Below are 18,077 nucleotides of genomic sequence, written 5' to 3' on the forward strand. Positions count from 1 at the left end.
CCATGTTGCTGCCAGTGACATTATTTCATTCTTTTTTTATGGCTAAGTAGTTTCCATTGTATGTATGTAGTACATTTTCTTTATATGTTGATGGACATTTATGTTACTTTGTTTTCATGTCTTGGTTATTGTAAGTAGTGCTGCTGTGAAGATTGGAGTGCATATATCTTTTTGAATTACAGTTTTTTCTGAATATATGCCCTGAGGTAGGATTGCTGAATCACATGGCAACTCTTAATTTTTTGAGGAACCTCCATACTGTTTTCCAGAGTTGCTGTACCAGTTTACATTCCCACCAACAGTATAGGAGGGTTCCCTTTTCTCCACACCCTCTCCAGCATTTATTATTTGTAGACTTTTTAATCATGGCCATTCTGACCTGTGTGAGGTGCTACCTCACTGTAATTTTTTTTTAAAATTTATTCTTTTATTTACTTATTTTTTGGCTGTGCTGGGTCTTAGTTGTGGCATGGGGGATCTAGTTCCCTGACCAGGGATTGAACCCAGGTCCCCGGCATTGGCAGGCAAATTCTTTACTACTGAGCCACCAGGAAGCCCCATCACTGTAATTTTTGATTTGCATTTCTCTATTAAAATAAAAATTTTTAGTCCATATCATCTTTTTTTTTTTTTTTTTTAATTTTTTATTAGTTGGAGGCTAATTACTTTACATCATTACAGTAGTTTTTGTTATACATTGATATGAATTAGCCATGGATTTACATGTACTCCCCATCCCAGTCCCCCCTCCCACCTCCCTCTCCACCCGATCCCTCTGGGTCTTCCCAGTGCACCAGGCCCGAGCACTTGTCTCATGCACCCAACCTAGGCTGGTGATCTGTTTCACCCTAGATAATATACATGTTTCAATGCTGTTCTCCTGAAACATCCCACCCTCACCTTATCCCAGAGTCCACAAGTCTGTTCCATTCATCTGACATATCATCTTTTCATTGAACAAGTGTTTATTGAATGTATGGTATGTGGTAGGCACTGTCCTAGGTGCTGAAGATAGAGGCGTACTTAATGTGGGATAGAGGTAATCAGAAAGGCATTTATAATACAGTGTGAATTATAAGTAGAATAAGTAGAATAATATTCACCAGGTGCACTTAATCCTGATAAAAGAATAATCAAGGAATGGATAAAAGAATGATTTCTTAAGATATGACAAACAACTTTGAGGATGAAGATGAGGTAAGTTGATAATAGAGGGAACAGCATATATGGAGGTCTAGATGCTAGAAACAGCATGAAATATTTGGGTGTTTCATAAAGTTTAGTATGGTGGCTTTGTTGAACCACTTAACCAGACTAATAACTCATTAGTCTGGACTTCCTGTTATATGAGAAAAAATAACCCCATATTTTTGAAGCCACTCTGGTTAAGTTTTCTGAACTTGAACATATCCACAACCAGCAGAGTGAGACAACATATTTAAGTTAAAACAAAGAGATGGATGAGATAACTTAGACTAAAGAAATGAAGTCCTAAAATAGAACCAGCTTTCAAGGAAAGTGCAGAAGTGAGCCTGCAGATGAATCCAATACAGAACAAAGAAATAAGAGGAGAAATCAGAAAAGCAGTGTCACAGGATGGCCAGGTTTCAAGAATGAAGTTGTGGGCACTGCTGTCATATGCTGTCAAATAAACAAAGACTATAGCATCCATCTTTGTGTGAAATATTTCCTTGGTATCTCATATTTTCTTGAAGAGAACTCTAGTCTTTCCTGTTCTGTTGTTTTCCTCTGTTTCTTTGCATTGATCACTTAGGAAGGCTTTCTTAACTCTCCTTGCTGTTCTTTGGAACTCTGCATTCAGATGGGTATATCTTTCCTTTTCTTTTTCGCCTTTCACTTCTCTTCTTTTCTCAGCTATTCGGAAGGCCTCCTTAGAGAGCCATTATGCCTTTTTGCATTTCTTCTTGGGAATGGTTTTGATCACCGCCTCCTGTAAAATGTCATGAACCTCCATCCATAGTTCTTCAGGCACTCTGTCTATAAGATCTAATCCCTTGAATCTATTTGTCACTTCATAAGGGATTTGATTTAGGTCAGACCTGAATGGTCTAGTGGTTTTCCTTGCTTTCTTCAATTTAAGTCTCAGTTCAGTTGAGTCGCTCAGTTGTGTCTGACTCTTTGCAAACCCATGAACAGCAGCATGCCAGGCCTCCCTGTCCATCACCAACTCCCAGAGTCCACCCGAACCTATGTCCATTGAGATGGTGATGCCATCCAACCATCTCATTCTCTGTTGTCCCCTTCTCCTCCTGCCCTCAATCTTTCCCACCATCAGGGTATTTTCAAATGAGTCAGCTCTTCATATCAGGTGGCCAAAGTGTGGGAGCTTCAGCTTCAGCATCAGTCCTTCCAGTGAACACCCAGGACTGATCTCCTTTAGGATGGACTGGTTGGATCTCCTTGCAGTCCAAGGGACTCTCAAGAGTCTTCTCCAACACCACAGTTCAAAAGCATCAGTTATTTGGCCCTCAACTTTTTTTATAGTCTTAACTCTCACATCCATACATGACCACTGGAAAAACCATAGCCTTGACTAGATGGACCTAATGTCTCTGCTTTTAGATATGCTGTCTAGGTTGGTCCTAGATAGTCCTTCCAAGGAGTAAGTGTCTTTTAATTTCATGGCTGCAATCACCATCTGCAGTGATTTTGGAGCCCAGAAAAATAAAGTCAGCCACTGTTTCCATTGTTTCCCCATCTGTTTGCCATGAAGTGATGGGACCGGATGCCATGATCTTAGTTTTCAGAATGTTGAGCTTTAAGTCAACTTTTTCACTCTCCTCTTTCACTTTCAACAAGAGGCTCTTTAGTTCCTCTTCACTTTCTGCCATAAGGGTGGTGTCATCTGCATATCTTAGGTTATTGATATTTATCCCAGCAATCTTGATTCCAGCTTGTACTTCCTCCAGCCCAACATTTCTCATGATGTGCTGTGCATATAAGTTAAATAAGCAGGGTGACAATATACAGCCTTGATGTACTCCTTTTCCTGTTTGGAACCAGTCTGTTGTTGCATGTCCAGTTCTAACTGTTACTTCCTGACCTGCATACAGGTTTCTCAAGAGACAGGTCAAGTGGTCTCTGGTCTCTTTCAGAATTTTCCACAGTTTATTGTGATCCACATAGTCAGAGACTTTGGCATAGTCAATAAAGGTCTAAATTTGGCAATAAGGAGTTCATGATCTGAACCACAGTCAGCTCACAGTCTTGTTTTTGCTGACTGTGTAGAGCTTCTCTATCTTTGGCTGCAAAGAATATAATCAGTCTGATTTCGGTATTGACTATCTTGTGATGTCCATGTGTAGAGTCGTCTTTCGTATTGTTGGAAGAGGATATTGCTATGACCAAATGCATTCTCTTGGCAAAACTCTTGTTACCCTTTCCCCTGCTTCATTTTGTACTCTTAAGGTGAAACTGGCCTGTTATTCCAGGTATCTCTTGACTTCCTACTTTTGCATTCCAGTTCTCTCTGATGAAAAAGATGTGTTTTTTTGGTGTTAGTTCTAGAAGGTCTTGTACATCATCATAAAACCATTCAACTTCAGCTTCTTCAGAATTACTGGTTAAGGCATAGACTTAGATTACTGTGATATTGAATGTTTTGTCTTGGAAATGAGCAAAATCGTTCTGTCATTTTTGCGATTGCATCCAAGTACTGCATTTTGGATTCTTTTGTTGACCATGATGGCTATTCTATTTCTACTAAGGGAATCTTGCCCACAGTAGTAGAAAAGGGTCTTCTGAATTAAATGCTGCCATTCTGGTCCATTTTAGTTCATTGATTCCTAAAATGTTGAGGTTCACTCTTTCCATCTCCTGTTTGACAGCTTCCAGTTTACCTTGATTCATGGATCTAACATTCCAGGTTCTTAGGCAATATTGTTCTTTACAGCATCGCGCTTTTGCTTCATCACCAATCACATCTACAACTGGGCATTGATTTTGCTTTGGCTCTGTCTCTTCATTCTTTCTGGAGTTATTTTTCCTGTATTCTCCAGTAGCATATTGGGCACCTACTGACCTGGGGAGTTCATCTTTCAGTGTCCTATCTTTTTGCCTTTTCATGCTGTTCATGGGGTTCTCCAGGCAAAATATCAAAGTGGTTTACCCTTCGCTTCTCCAGTGGAGCACATTTTGTCAGAACTCTCCACCATGACTTGTCCGTCTTAGGCACAATAAAGGACAGAAATGGTTTGCACCTAACAGAAGCAGAAGATATCAAGAAGAGGTGGCAAGGATACACAGAAGAACTATACAAAAAAGATCTTTATGATTCAGATAACCATGATGGTGTGTGAGCCATCACCTAGAGCCAGACATCCTGGAATGTGAAGTTGAGTGGGCCTTAGAAAGCTAGTGGAGGTGATGGAATTCCAGCTGAGCTCTTTAAAATCCTAAAAGATGATGCTGTGAAAGTGCTGCACTCAATATGCCAGCCAATTTGGAAAACTGAGCAGTGGCCACAGGACTGGAAAAGGTCAGTTTTCATTCATATCCCAAGGAATGCCAAAGAATGCTCTAACTAGCGCACAATTGCACTCATCTCACAAACTACCAAAGTAATGCTCAAAATTCTCCAGGCAAGGCTTCAACAGTATGTGAACTGAGAACTTCCAGCTGGTCAAGCTGGATTTAGAGAAGGTAGAGGAACCAGAGATCAAATTGACAAACATCCTTCAGATCATAGAAAAAGCAAGAGAATTCCAGAAAAACATGTACTTCTGCTTTATTGACTACACGAAAGCCCTTGACTGTGTGGATCACAACAAACTGTGGAAAATTCTTAAAAGTAATGGGAGTACTAGACCACCTGACTTGCCTCCTGAGAAACCTGTATGCAGGTCAGGAAGCAACAGTTAGAACCGGACATGGAACAATGTACTGGTCCCTAATTGGGAAAGGAGTACGTCATGACTGTACATTGTCACCCTGCTTATTTAACTTATATGTGGAGTGCATCATGAGAAACGCTGGGCTGGATGAAGCACAAGCTGGTATCAAGATTGCTGGGAGAAATATCAGTAGCCTCAGATATGCAGATGACACCACCCTTATGGCAGAAAGCAAGGAGGAACTCAAGAGACTCTTGATGAAAGTGAAAGAGCAGAGTGAAAAAGTTGGCTTAAAACTCAACATTCAAGAAACTAAGATCATGGCTCTGGTCCCATCACTTCATGGCAAATAGATGGGGAAACAGTGGAAACAGTGACAGACTTTATTTTCTTGGGCTCCAAAATCACTGCAGATGGTGACTGCAGCCATGAAATTAAAAGACGCTTACTCCTTGGAAGAAAAGCTATGACCAATCTAGACAGCATATTAAAAAGCAGAGACATAACTTTGCTGACAAAGTTCCATCTAGTCAAAGCTATGGTTTTTCCAGTAGTCATGTATGGATGTGAGAGTTGGACCATAAAGAAGGCTAATGGCTGAGAGGGAGGTGGGAGGGGGGACTGGGATGGGGAGTACATGTAAATCCATGGCTAATTCATATCAATGTATAACAAAAACTACTGTAATGATGTAAAGTAATTAGCCTCCAACTAATAAAAATTAAAAAAAAAAAAAAGAAGGCTAATGGCTGAAAAATTGATGCTTTTTTTTTTTATTAGTTTGAGGCTAATTACTTTACAATATTGTAGTGGTTTTTGTCATACATTGACATGAATCAGCCATGGATATACATGTATTCCCCATCCCGATCCCCCCTTCCCACCGAATTGATGCTTTTGAACTGTGGTGCTGGAGAAGACTCTTGAGAGTCCCTTGGACTGCAATGAGATCAAACCAGTCCATTGTAAAGGAAATCAGTCCTATATACTCATTGGAAGGACTGATGCTGAAGCTAAAGCTCCAAATCTTCAGCTGCTTGATGTGCAGAACTGACTCACTGGAAAAGAATCTGTTGCTGGGCAAGATTGAAGGCGAGAGGAGAAGGGGATGACAGAGGATGACATGGTTGGACAGCATCACCGACTCGATGGACATGAGTTTGATCAAGCTCTGGGAGTTGGTGATGGACAGAAAAGCCTGCATGTTGCACCCTATGGGATGGCAAGGAGTCGGACACCACTGAGTGACTGAACTGTAACTGTAACTTTATAAGGGACCCAGTCTTAGTAAAGCAGTCACTCTAGGAAATTTTATTTTTCTTTTTAAAGTGTGGAAATTAAGTCAACAGTTTGAATTTCATTCAGTTAGATTAGATTTTGTGCACATGAGAACTAAATACTGAGATAATGATAATTCTATAGCAGTAGTGAAGAGTAAGAGGTGAGGATGTTAGTTTTTCAACATAGCTGAAGAATCTCAGTGAAACACTTTCAAAAACATATTTAATATCTCAGCTATCCTGAACCTGTAGGAAGGAAGGATTCTTTAAACTGAGATATTTGTATGCCTTTTGGGTTGTTTCTAAACTCTTTGAACATACATAAATTTTTATGTTTACATTTTCGTAGGATGTCCATAGCTTTCATTCAGAATTAAGAGGTTGTCTTGTGTTGGATTTCCCTGGCAGCAGACAAAACTGTGAGTGGAAATAGTTTATTTGGAAATTGATGCCAGGAAGCATCAGTGGGGAGGGTATTGGGAGTGGTCCTGGGAAAGGGGAGAATAAGCCAATATGGAATGTGCTTTATCAGCAACTAAGACTAAATTTTTCTGTTGAGGTAAAAGACAGTGTCAATCATATCTCACATTGATCCCACCAGAGGAGTTAAGGAGCTCTGCTGGTTACTGGTTTAGGGAAGCTCTCAAGAACACTTAACCTAACTAATAAAAATAAAAGGAAAAACAAACAAACAAACAAAAAAACACTTAACTTTCCCACCTCGTAGTCAGAGAGAAACCCTCATGTGAAGACTTGCACATGCTTGCAGTTTGGCCTGTACTGGAATCACGTAAGTGGTGAGGGGTTCAAGGTGAGGTGCTGCCAGCATCTGCTACAGAGGTAACAATAAAATACAATTTTATTTCTTGGTTAATTGAAAATTTTTTAAAAGATAAAAAAACTATTAATTTTTTAATGTCACAGAATTTCCAGTTTTTAAGTGGTAAGATTATTATGCTTATTTTAAAATAGTCCTTATCCTTTAGAGATATACAATGAAATATTTGTGGATGAAATCATACCTGGAATTTGCTTTAAAATAACACATTGGGGTGAATCAGGGTTGTCTGAATGGTTAAATAACCCATGAGACGCTGTCAGAAAACATGCCCTGTTGTCTTTTTCCTCAAATTATATAACTATCAAATGTTAATATGAGCAGATCAGTGCCTTTAGAAATTGTTATGCAGAACCTGTTTTTTATGGGTTATGTTTTGCTGATGTTTCAGTGGAACATTCTTAAATCACCAGCATTTTATTTAGATAACCTGGTTTAGTTATTAATAATTTTTAGTAGTCAGCTGGCTGGCCCCCAAATAAGGTGTCAGCATTTGCTTTAAATAAGACATGATCACCATCTGGTGGTGAATAACAGTAACTTTGGTTTGTATATTGCTTTATGGCTTATAAAGTGTTTTCATATACATTTTCCCATTTATTGACATAATTGTAGAAGTTACAGTGAATTCATTTTGTTACGCTTTCTGCCAAGATTTATGAACCTGTAAGATGACATAGTATGTTACTTATATAGTTACTTTTGCTTGTCGAATGAATGTTGACTGAAAGAAAAGTATAAATTGATCACTTGTTAGGAAGGAATGAAGATAACATAAATTTCATAAAGGAATAGAATTCTTTTAAGTTCATATCTGCAGAACTGTCTTTAAAAGAAACATCAAACTGATTTCCTAACACCTAAAACCATGGTATTGAATCATAAAGGCATCTTTTAGTGTGCTTTTAAGTTTTTAAATTCTATGAAACACACATGATGTGGGTAGAAATTTGGTACTCTGTAGAGGTCTGGTGTTAGGAAATCACTATATAGGTATTTATTTAGTTAAGTAAATTAAGACTATATGACATCAAAGAGTCTGCCTTTATTTTCTTTCTCTTCTTTTCCTGTTTATGCTTAGTTCTTAGTCTTTCTGAATTATAAAAATTTGGGATAAACAAGTTTTTAGCTAGTGTGCTTTATTTTTTGCTTTATTATAAATATTAAAACTATAATGTAATTTCCCGCATTATTTTGTTTAACATTATAGATAAAATCAGGTCTTGTGGGTTAGGAAAGCAATTTACAACTTGGCTTTGGTTTCAGTGGATACTACCTATTTTGCAGGTTGAGCGTTGTCTGAAGGTGGTGTTCTTCATTTTCAGTAACAATGCTTGCTTTTGAATTCTGAAGCACAGTGTTTCTCAACCTTTTCTTCCCCATGATCACATTTCTAAAGAGAAAAGTTTAAAATCAATTTCTCCCGAGCAAGAGAAATTAAATGCTAAGGAGTAATATATTGTCTCATAGGGTTAAGTTGTGCAGAACCATAAACCATTATCTGAGATTTTTTTACCCTCCTCCAGGACCAGTTTTTGCCCCCTTGGTTGCAGTATTGCTCCCATTGAGAGTATAAACTGTAGTGAACTTTGCTTTTTATAATTGTAAATTTTCCAGAAAGCCATTTAGAAGTGAAGTGATTGTTTCAAAAGTTTTTGTTTGTTTTAAATAAATCCTTATTCATTTGTTTTTGGCGGCCCTGTGTCCTCCTTGCTTTTCTCAGGCTTTCTGTAGTTACAGTGAGCTGGGGCTACCCTTCATTGCAGTACATGGGCTTCTGATTGCAGTGGCTTCTTTTGTTGCGGAGCACAGGCTCTAGTGTGTGGGGTTCAGTAGTTGTAGCGCGCAGGCTTAAGAGTTGTGGTTCACTGGCCCTGATGCGAGCTAGCTTCAGTAGTTGAGGTGCTGGTGCTCAGTAGTTACGGCACATGGACTTAGTTGTTCTGTGGGCATGTGGAATTTCCTGGACCAGGGATTGAACTCATGTCCCTTGCATTGGCAGGTGGATTTCTATCCACTGCACCACCATGGGAAGTCCTCAAAAGTTTTAACTGTAAAAATGGATAGGAAAGTAGCAACAGCAGTCTTGGTTGCACATCATTGTGAATGTAATTAATGGCACTGAAACGTACACTTAAAATGGTTAAGATAATTTTATGTTGTTTGATTTAACATTGATCGTATAACACCCCAAGACCCATTGATTTTTCTGCACTTTAAGAGGATGAACTGTATGGTATGTAAATTACATCTCAATTGGTTCAGTTCGGTCGCTCAGTGTCCAATTCTTTGTGACCCCGTGGACTGCAGCACGCCAGGCCTCCCTGTCCATCACCAACTCCTGGAGTCTACCCAAACTCATGTCTATTGAGTCAGTGATGCCATCCAACCATCTCATTCTCTGTCGTCCCCTTCTCCTCCTGCCCTCAATCTTTCCCAGCATCAGGTGGCCGAAGTATTGGAATTTCAGCTTCAACATCAGTCCTTCCAATGAACACCCAGGACAGATCTCCTTTAGGATGGATTGGCTGGATCTCCGTGAAGTCCAAGGGACTCTCAAGAGTCTTCTGCAACACCATAGTTCAAAAGCATCAATTCTTTGGCGCTTAGCTTTCCTTAGAGTCCAACTCTCACATCCATACATGACTACTGGAAAAACCATAGCCTTAACCAGACACGTTTGTTGGCAAAGTAATGTCTCTGCTTTTTAATATGCTATCTAGGTTGGTCATAGCTTTCCTTCCAAGGAGTAAGTGTCTTTTAATTTCATGGCTACAATCACCATTTGCAGTGATTTTGGAGCCCCCCAAAATAAAGTCAGCCACTGTTTTCACTGTTTCCGCATCTGTTTGCCATAAAGTGATGGGATTGGATGCCATGACTTTGGTTTCTGAATGTTGAGCTTTAAGTCAACCTTTTCACTCTCCTCTTTCACTTTCATCAAGAGGCTCTTTAGTTGTTGTTCACTTTCTGCCATAAGGGTGGTGTCATCTGCCTATCTGAGGGTATTGATATTTCTCCCGGCAATCTTGATTCCAGCTTATGCTTCATCCAGCCCAGCGTTTGTCATAGTGTATTCTGCATATAAATTAAATAAGCAGGGTGACATACAGCCTTGACATACTCCTTTCATATTTGGAACCAGTCTATTGTTGCATGTCCAGTTCTAACTGTTGCTTCCTGACCTGCATACAGGTTTCTCAAGAGGCAGGTCAGGTGGTCTGGTATTCCCATTTCTTTCAGAGTTTTCCAGTTTATTGTGATCCACACAGTCAAAGGCTTTGACATAGTCAATAAAGCAGAAATAGATATTTTTCTGGAACTCTCTTGCTTTTTTGTTGATCCAGTGAATGTTGGCAATTTGATCTCTGGTTCCTTTGCCTTTTCTAAAACCAGCTTGAACATCTGGAAGTTCACGGTTCTGTTGGAAAACGGAAGAGTGGATAGGGAGGAGTAGTAATAGTCTTTGTTGTCACAGCAGCCTTTTAGCTGGATTATGTTTTAGAAATGTTTAGTGCCTCAGAGTGCACAGGCAGGAGCAACCCAAGGTAAGAACCCAGATACTGAGCTGTGCAAAAAGGTGCTTGATTCATAAGTTAGGTCTTCTGAACCATTCCTCCATCCATTTGCTACTTTAAGAAACGTTACAGTGAGGCTTGGATTGGAAGGCCAGATACCTGGGATCTTCTTTCTGCTCTCTTTGATCTTGGGCAGTTACCATCACATCTTAGTTGCTAAGTTTTCTTGTTTATCAGAGAGTGTACTTTTCAGTTCAAAAATGGTAAATCCTATGATTACTGCTGTGTTATTCTAAGGCAAATAAATGCCTACCGCAATACTTAGATTTGGACATTGAATATTAGAGCTGGAAGTCTTTAGTTCACCTGGTGCACCTCTATTTATGGATGGAGAAATTGAGGTTTGCACTTCTTGACTCTTTCTAGCGCTTTTCACTGTGTGCACGTAACAGGTTTAAGGAGCGCTGAGCTGTGTGTTAAGTGCGAGCTTCCCCGGTGGCTCAGACGGCAAGGAATCTGCCCGCGGTGCGGGAGACCTGGATTGGATCCCTGGGTTGGGAAGATCCTCTGCAGAAGAGAATAGCAGCCCACTCCAGTATTCCTGTCTGCAGAATCACAGGAATAGAGGAGCCTGGTGGAGTGCAGTCCATGGGGTCGCAAAGAGTTGAACACAACTGAGCAACTGTTTCTTTTGAACATTTGAAATGTTGAAGAATATGAGAAATAAGACTTGGTGGTACACGTAAATTTATTTTACTTTATTAAATATCTATGTGTATGTTGCCTTTCTAAATCATGACTAATCAAAAAGTTGTGGTTTCTGCTTTTAAAAATGAACAAATCAGTAGGAATTACATAAAAGACAGGTAAATAATAGTCACTTTCTCAGATTAAGATTGGGGAGGGTACTTGTTAGAAATTTTGAAGTTTCAAGATTTTGCAATTTTCCTTGATGGTACTTGTCTACATCTTTTTTACTACCACCTTCTTCCATGCCATTATTATCTTTTTTGTTTGTTTGTCTGTGCCAGTTGCAGCACACAGGATCTTTGATCTTACTTGTGGTATGTGGGATTTAGTTCCCTGACCAGGGATCAAACCCAGGTCCCCTGCGTTGGAAGCATGGAGCCTTAACCATTGGACCACCAAGGTAGTCCTGCCATCATTATCTCTTGCCTGGAATATGGTAGTAGCTTCCTAATTAGTAGTATCCCTCATCCCCTCACCCCCAGCTCCGTTTCATTCCTGAGAACAATCCAAGTAATCTCCATAGCCCCTGTATCTTTTTAAATATAAAATATAAAACTTATAGAAATTTAAAAGGTTGTATAATGAAGTTTCACATGCTCATCACCAAGGTTCGGTGAAATTTTGTAATTTTGTGTCATCTATAACTCTGTCCTCTGTTGCCTAGGTTATTATGAAGCAGACCCCAGACACAGAAGAATCCTTTAAAAACTTAGGTCAGGGGAGTTGCCTGGTGGTTTAGTGCCTAAGACTCCCAATGCAGGGGGCCCAGGATCAATCCTTGGTCAGGGAGCTAGATCCCACTTGCAACGACTGAGACCCAGTGGAGTCAAATAAATAAATATTTAAAAAGCCAGAAAACTTAGATGAGGAAGCTTTCCTAAATCTCTCCCTTGATGTCTCATTACACTCAAAATCGAAACTACATGGCTCCCAAGGCTATTTTAGATAATGACCTTTGCTTACTTCTTCAGTGACATTGTTCACCGTTTTCTCTTTCCTACCACACTGCATGGTTTTAGTTGCCACAGAACTTCTCTATAGGCATTTCCATGCGCCTGGCACATTCTTCCCTTCCTTGGCTTAATTGGCTGCTTCTTTATGGTATTTTCTTAATTAGACAGCTTTTCACTGATGGTTTTATCCTATGTAAAAATGTTTTCCTAAAATGTTGACAGTGCATTTAGGTGAAGGGTGCATTAGTCTTTCAAATTTTTACTAGATTTAAAATTATTGGAAGAAAAAATATTGAGGGAAAATCCCTCCTCCTCCTTAAATACTTTGATATCACTGTTTCTCTTAAAATTTGTTTTGAATCCTTCTTGCCTTTCTTTCCTACCTATCCCCTCCTTCCTCCCATGATTATTTAATTGATTAGAAAGTGAAGAGAAAGGGGAAATAGTATTATCTGATGAGAGAGTTGGAGGCATATGTTATTGGAAGCCATTGCCTCAAGTACCTTAGACTCCCTCTGCAAGGATGCTGTTTGTTAAGTATACATAAGGAAAGAGTAACCCTTTAAAGATGGTGAAGGTGGCTCGCTTCATCTTACCTAGAGGCCTTTGCTCCCCATAAACGTCTACCTTCTTTAGGACGAAATGCTGAATGCTGGTTATCAGATCTCCAGTCATGCAGATGTTTGTAGTAGTAGGTACACTGACTACTTTGTCATCACCAACTTGATGGACATGCGTTTGAGTAAGCTCCAGGAGTTGGTGATGGACAGGGAAGCCTGGTGTGCTGCAGTCCATGGGGTTGCAAAGAGTCAGACACGACTGAGCGACTGATCTGACTGACTGACTACTTTGTAGCAGAGATGTTTTCACAGTTTTGATTCTGGAATAATCTAAGCCACGTTTGGTGTGTGTCTCTACCTATGTTGAATCAGTGGTATGATTCTCAATGAAACCCTAAACCTAAATGGAGTGTTAGATACCCCATGGTTTGTCTGCCTACGTAAGAACTATTCTTGGATTTTTTTTTCCCCATTATGATAATCACTTAGTGATTTATATTACCTGGCATCTGGCATCTTGCATCTCTAAATTATAGCTTTTCAGATAGTGACCTGAGTTACAGTTCAGTCTTGAGCCATTATTATTATTATTTTTAATCTTCAGAAAACTTTAGGACGATTGATTAAATGAACTTTTGAAGATATGTATGTAAAAACATAATGGTTATTTCGAGGATCAAGTGGACTTGTGGGACCAGTTTCATTATGTCTAAAACTGTGCTCCCCCAACAGAGTTTATAGAAACTGACATTAAGTAAAAGCTTTTTGTAAGCTTGTACTTAAATCCCTGTATCTGAAATCAATGTCCTTTTATCAGTGGCCTACATAAAATCAACTGTTTTGTGACTCCAAGTGTTTCTCTGTTTATAAGCATAGAGGATGTTTAAGTAAAAGACTTCATTGAGAAATGAGAAGAATTATGTCATTTAGTTATTAAGAGCAGCTGTAAATTTCTACCATTAAAAAAGCAAAATTGTAAATAATAAAACTAGAAATACAGAAGCAGCAGCATTCATAAGGCTTGGTGCTGGAAAGGTGCTTAGAAAAATGTCAGCTATAGAATGTCTTTGGGGAGTGGATCAGTAATATGTTCTGGGATTCTGCCACTTATTGCTGCTTCCATACCTGCGTCATTTTGGCAGACCCTCCATGAATTCACACATCACCTGACCTTTTCTTTTGCTTCAGGATCTTTCACCTTCCTGAGGCCTTGTGAAAGAAACAGGTCCATTAAAGGTTATGTATCAAATCTATCATGTGAAAAGGCAGAGACTTAGTTCAGTTGGGACAAAATTTGTAGTTTTCAGAATGACTTGAATCTGGTTAATAGATAATTCTTAGAAGTTAATAATTTCTAATGTTTCCAAAATTAAGTTATTAAGAAATATTCCAGGCGACAAATAAGTGAATTTACAGATTGTCAAAGTGTGTGTTAAGAGAATGATCATATGTTTAAAAAAATATGATTGATAATTTATGGCTGGGCCAAACTCTAGCTACTTGCCTCATGTGGCTATTTAAATTAATTTAAAAAATCACTAAAATTAAAAGTTAAGTTCCATTGGGAAAAAAAAGAAAAGTTCCTTAGTTTTATTAGCCACATATCAAGTACTAAATAGGCACATGCAGCTAATGACTACTGTTTTGGAAAGTGCAGATATTGACAGCACTGTTTTAGAGAATGTGAAGTACGGTAATTGTAATATTTTTAATTTAACTATTGGTTAATTTTTCTTTTGAAATTCTTGTCTGTTTCTTATCAACAGGCAAAGTATTAAAAGCTACAGATGTCCATAAGGTTATTAACCTATCAGTTATGTTTGCAACAAAAAGTATAAGTAAATTGGATCTTAGATAGACTTATTGTGATGATCATTTTGCAGTAAATTTTAATATCAAATCTTTATGTTATATACCTGAAACTAAATATAATGTTATATGTCAGCTGTATCACCACAAAGGAAATAAGTAGATTGTTAGTAAATTATGGGGTTTTATAGTTATAAATTTTATATATTGTAAATTACAATTTATAAATTTTAGTTTTAAATATGCTTGCTCTGTGTGATCCAGTGCAGTAGCACTAGTTGTGTGTGGCTCCTGAGCACTTGAAATGTGGCTGGTGTGAATTGAGATGTGCTGTAAGGATGAAATGGTAATGTTTTGAATACTGAGTATCCCCCAAAAGTGTACAGTGAACGAAGGCAGTCAAAAGTAACAGACTTAACAGTTACAAAGTGAGCATGTTATGGGAAGGTAATATACAGCATAGTGACTACAGTTAATAGTGCTGTACTGCATATTTGAAAGTTGCTAAGCCAGTAGAAACCACAGTCACAGAAAACCAACCAATCTGATCACATGGACCACAGACTTGTCTAACTCAATGAAACCGTGAACTATGCTGTGTAGGGCCACCCAAGACGGACAGATCATGGTGGAGAGTTCTGACAAAAAGTGGTCCAATGGAGAAGGGAATGGCAAACCACTTCAGTATTCTTGCCTGGAGAACCCCATGAACAATATGAAAAGGGGAAAAGATAGGACACTGAAAGATGAACTCCCCAGATTGGTAGGTGCCCAATATGCTATTGGATATCAGTGGAGAACTAACTCCAGAAAGAATGAAGAGACGGAGCCAAAGCAAAAACAACACACAGTTGTGGATGTGACTGGTGATGGAAGTGAAGTCCGATGCTGTAAAGAGCAATATTGCATTGGAACCTGAAATTAGGCCCATGAATCAAGGTAAACTGGAAGTGGTCAAACAGGTGGAAAGAGTGAACATCGACATTTTAGGAGTCAGTGAACTAAAATGGACCAGAATGGCAGCATTTAATTCAGATGGCCCTTTCCTACTACTGTGGGCAAGATTCCTTTAGAAGAAATGGGGTAGCCATCATAGTCAACCAAAGAGTCTGAAATGCAGTACTTGGGTGCTATCCTAAAAACGACAGAATGATCTCTATTCGTTTCCAGGCAAACCATTCAATATCACAGTAATCCAAGTCTATGCCCGACCAATAATGCTGAAGAAGCTGAAGTTGAACAGTTCTATGAAGACCTACAAGACCTTCTAGAATTAACACCCCCAAAAGATGTCCTTTTCATTATAGGGGATTGGAATGAAAAGTACAAAGTCAAGAAATACCTGGAATAACAGGCAAATTTGGCTTTGGAGAACAGAATGAAGCAGGTCAAAGCCTAACAGAGTTTTGCCAAGAGAATACACTGGTCATAGCAAACACCCTCTTCCAACAACACAAGAGAAGACTCTACCCATGGACATCACCAGATGGTCAATACCGAAATCAGGGTGATTATATTCTTTGCAGGCAAAGATGGAGAAATTATACAGTCAGCAAAAACAAGACCAGGAGCTGACTGTGGCTCAGATCATGAACTCCTAATTGCCAAATTCAGACTTAAATTGAAGAAACTAGGGAAAAGCACTAGACCATTCAGGTATGACCTAAATCAAATCCCTTATTATTATACAGTGGAAGTGACAAATAGATTCAAGGGATTAGATCTGATAGACAAGAGTGCCTGAAGAACTATGGATGGAGGTTTGTGACATTGTACAGAGGCAGTGATCAAGACCATCCCCAAGAAAAAGAAATGCAAAAAGGCAAAATGGTTGTCTGAGGAGGCCTTACAAATAGCTATGAAAAGGAAAGATATACCCATTTGAATGCAGAGTTCCAAAGAATAGCAAGGAGAGATAAGAAAGCCTTCCTCAGTGATCAATGCAAAGAAATAGAGGAAAACAACAGAATGGGAAAGATTAGAGATCTCTTCAAGAAAATTAGAGATACCAAAATTTTGCCCATCTTTGCATCTTTTCATGCAAAGACGGGCACAGTAAAGGACAGAAATGGTATGGACCTAACAGAAGCAGAAGATATTAAGAAGAGGTGACAAGAATACACAGAAGAACTATACAAAAAAGATCTTCATGACCCACATAACCATGATGGTGTGATCATTCACCTAGAGCCAGACATCCTGGAATGTGAAGTCAAGTGGGCCTTAGGAAGCATCCCTACGAACAAAGCTAGTGGAGGTGATGGAATTCCAGTTGAGCTATTTCAAATCCTAAAAGATGGTGTGGTTGAAGTGCTGTATTCAGTATGCCAACAAATGTGGAAAACTCAGCAGTGGAAAACTCAGGACTGGAAAAGGTCAGTTTTATTCTAATCTCAAAGAAAGGCAATGCCAAAGAATGCTCAGACTACTGTACAGTTGCACTCATCTCATCTGCTAGCAAAGTGATGCTCAAAATTCTCCAAGCCAGGCTTCAAAAGTATGTGAACCATGAACTTCCAGATGTCTAAGCTAGATTTAGAAAAGGCAGTGGAACCAGAGATCAAATTGCCAACATCTGTTGGATCATCAAAAAAGCATGAGAGTTCCAGAAAAATATCTATTTCTTCTATATTGACTATGCCAAGATCATGGCATCCGGTCCCATCGCTTCATGGCAAATAGATGGGGAAATAATGGAAACAGTGACAGACTTTATTTTTTTGGGCTCCAGAATCACTGCAGATGGTGACTGCAGCCATGAAATTAAAAGATGCTTGCTTCTGGGAAGAAAAGTTATGACCAACCTAGAAAGCATGTTAAAAAGCAGAGACGTTACTTTGCCAACAAAGGCCCATCTAGTCAAAGCTATGTTTTTCTTGTAGTCATGTATGGATGTGAGATTTGGACTATAAAGAAAGCTGAGCACCAAAGAATTGACGCTTTTGAACTGTGGTGTTGGAGAAGACTCTTGAGAATCCCTGCACTGCAAGGAGATCCAACCAGTCCATCCTAAAGGAAATCAGTCCTGAATATTCATTGGAAGGACTGATGTTGAAGCTGAAACTCCAATACTTTGGCTACATGATGCAAAGAGCTGACTCATTTGAAAAGACCCCGATGCTGGGAAAGATTGAAGGCAAGAGAAGAGAACGACAAAGGATGACCTTGTTTGCATGGCATCACCAACTCAGTGGACACGAGTTTGAGTAAGCTCTGGGAGTTGGTGATGGACAGGGAGGCCTGGCGTGCTGCAGTCCCTGCAGTCGCATAGATTCAGACTGCACTGAGCGACCGAACTGAACTGAACTGAAGCAGGTAGATCTTAAAAGTTCTCATAAGGGCTTCCATGGTGATCCAGTAATTAAGAATCTGCCTACCAATGCAGGGGACACAGGTTTGACCCCTGATGTGAGAAGTTTCCATATGCCATGGGGCAGCTAAGCCCATGTGCCACAACTACGGAAGCCCTTAAGCACTGGAGCTGGTGCTCTGTAACAAGAGAAGCCACTGCAGTGA

The 18,077-nt window shown here is 39.3% G+C and overlaps 1 protein-coding gene and 1 long non-coding RNA gene across 2 annotated transcripts in view; one reads left to right on the plus strand and one right to left on the minus strand.

Moving 5' to 3' along the window:
* Positions 1 to 18,077, plus strand: part of RSF1 (remodeling and spacing factor 1) — a 146,992-nt gene that overhangs the window by 34,494 nt on the left and 94,421 nt on the right. The window lies entirely within an intron of this gene.
* Positions 5,858 to 18,077, minus strand: part of LOC110151737 (uncharacterized) — a 29,791-nt gene continuing 17,571 nt past the window's right edge. The window contains exons 2-3 of the long non-coding RNA XR_011484319.1: positions 8,248 to 8,364; positions 5,858 to 6,965 (exon numbers count right to left, since the gene is read on the minus strand). This is a non-coding gene — a long non-coding RNA (uncharacterized lncRNA). The remainder of the gene's footprint in view (positions 6,966 to 8,247; positions 8,365 to 18,077) is intronic.

The sequence above is a fragment of the Odocoileus virginianus genome, chromosome 28 (genome assembly GCF_023699985.2).
Source record: "Odocoileus virginianus isolate 20LAN1187 ecotype Illinois chromosome 28, Ovbor_1.2, whole genome shotgun sequence".
Classification (NCBI taxonomy): Eukaryota; Metazoa; Chordata; class Mammalia; order Artiodactyla; family Cervidae; genus Odocoileus; species Odocoileus virginianus.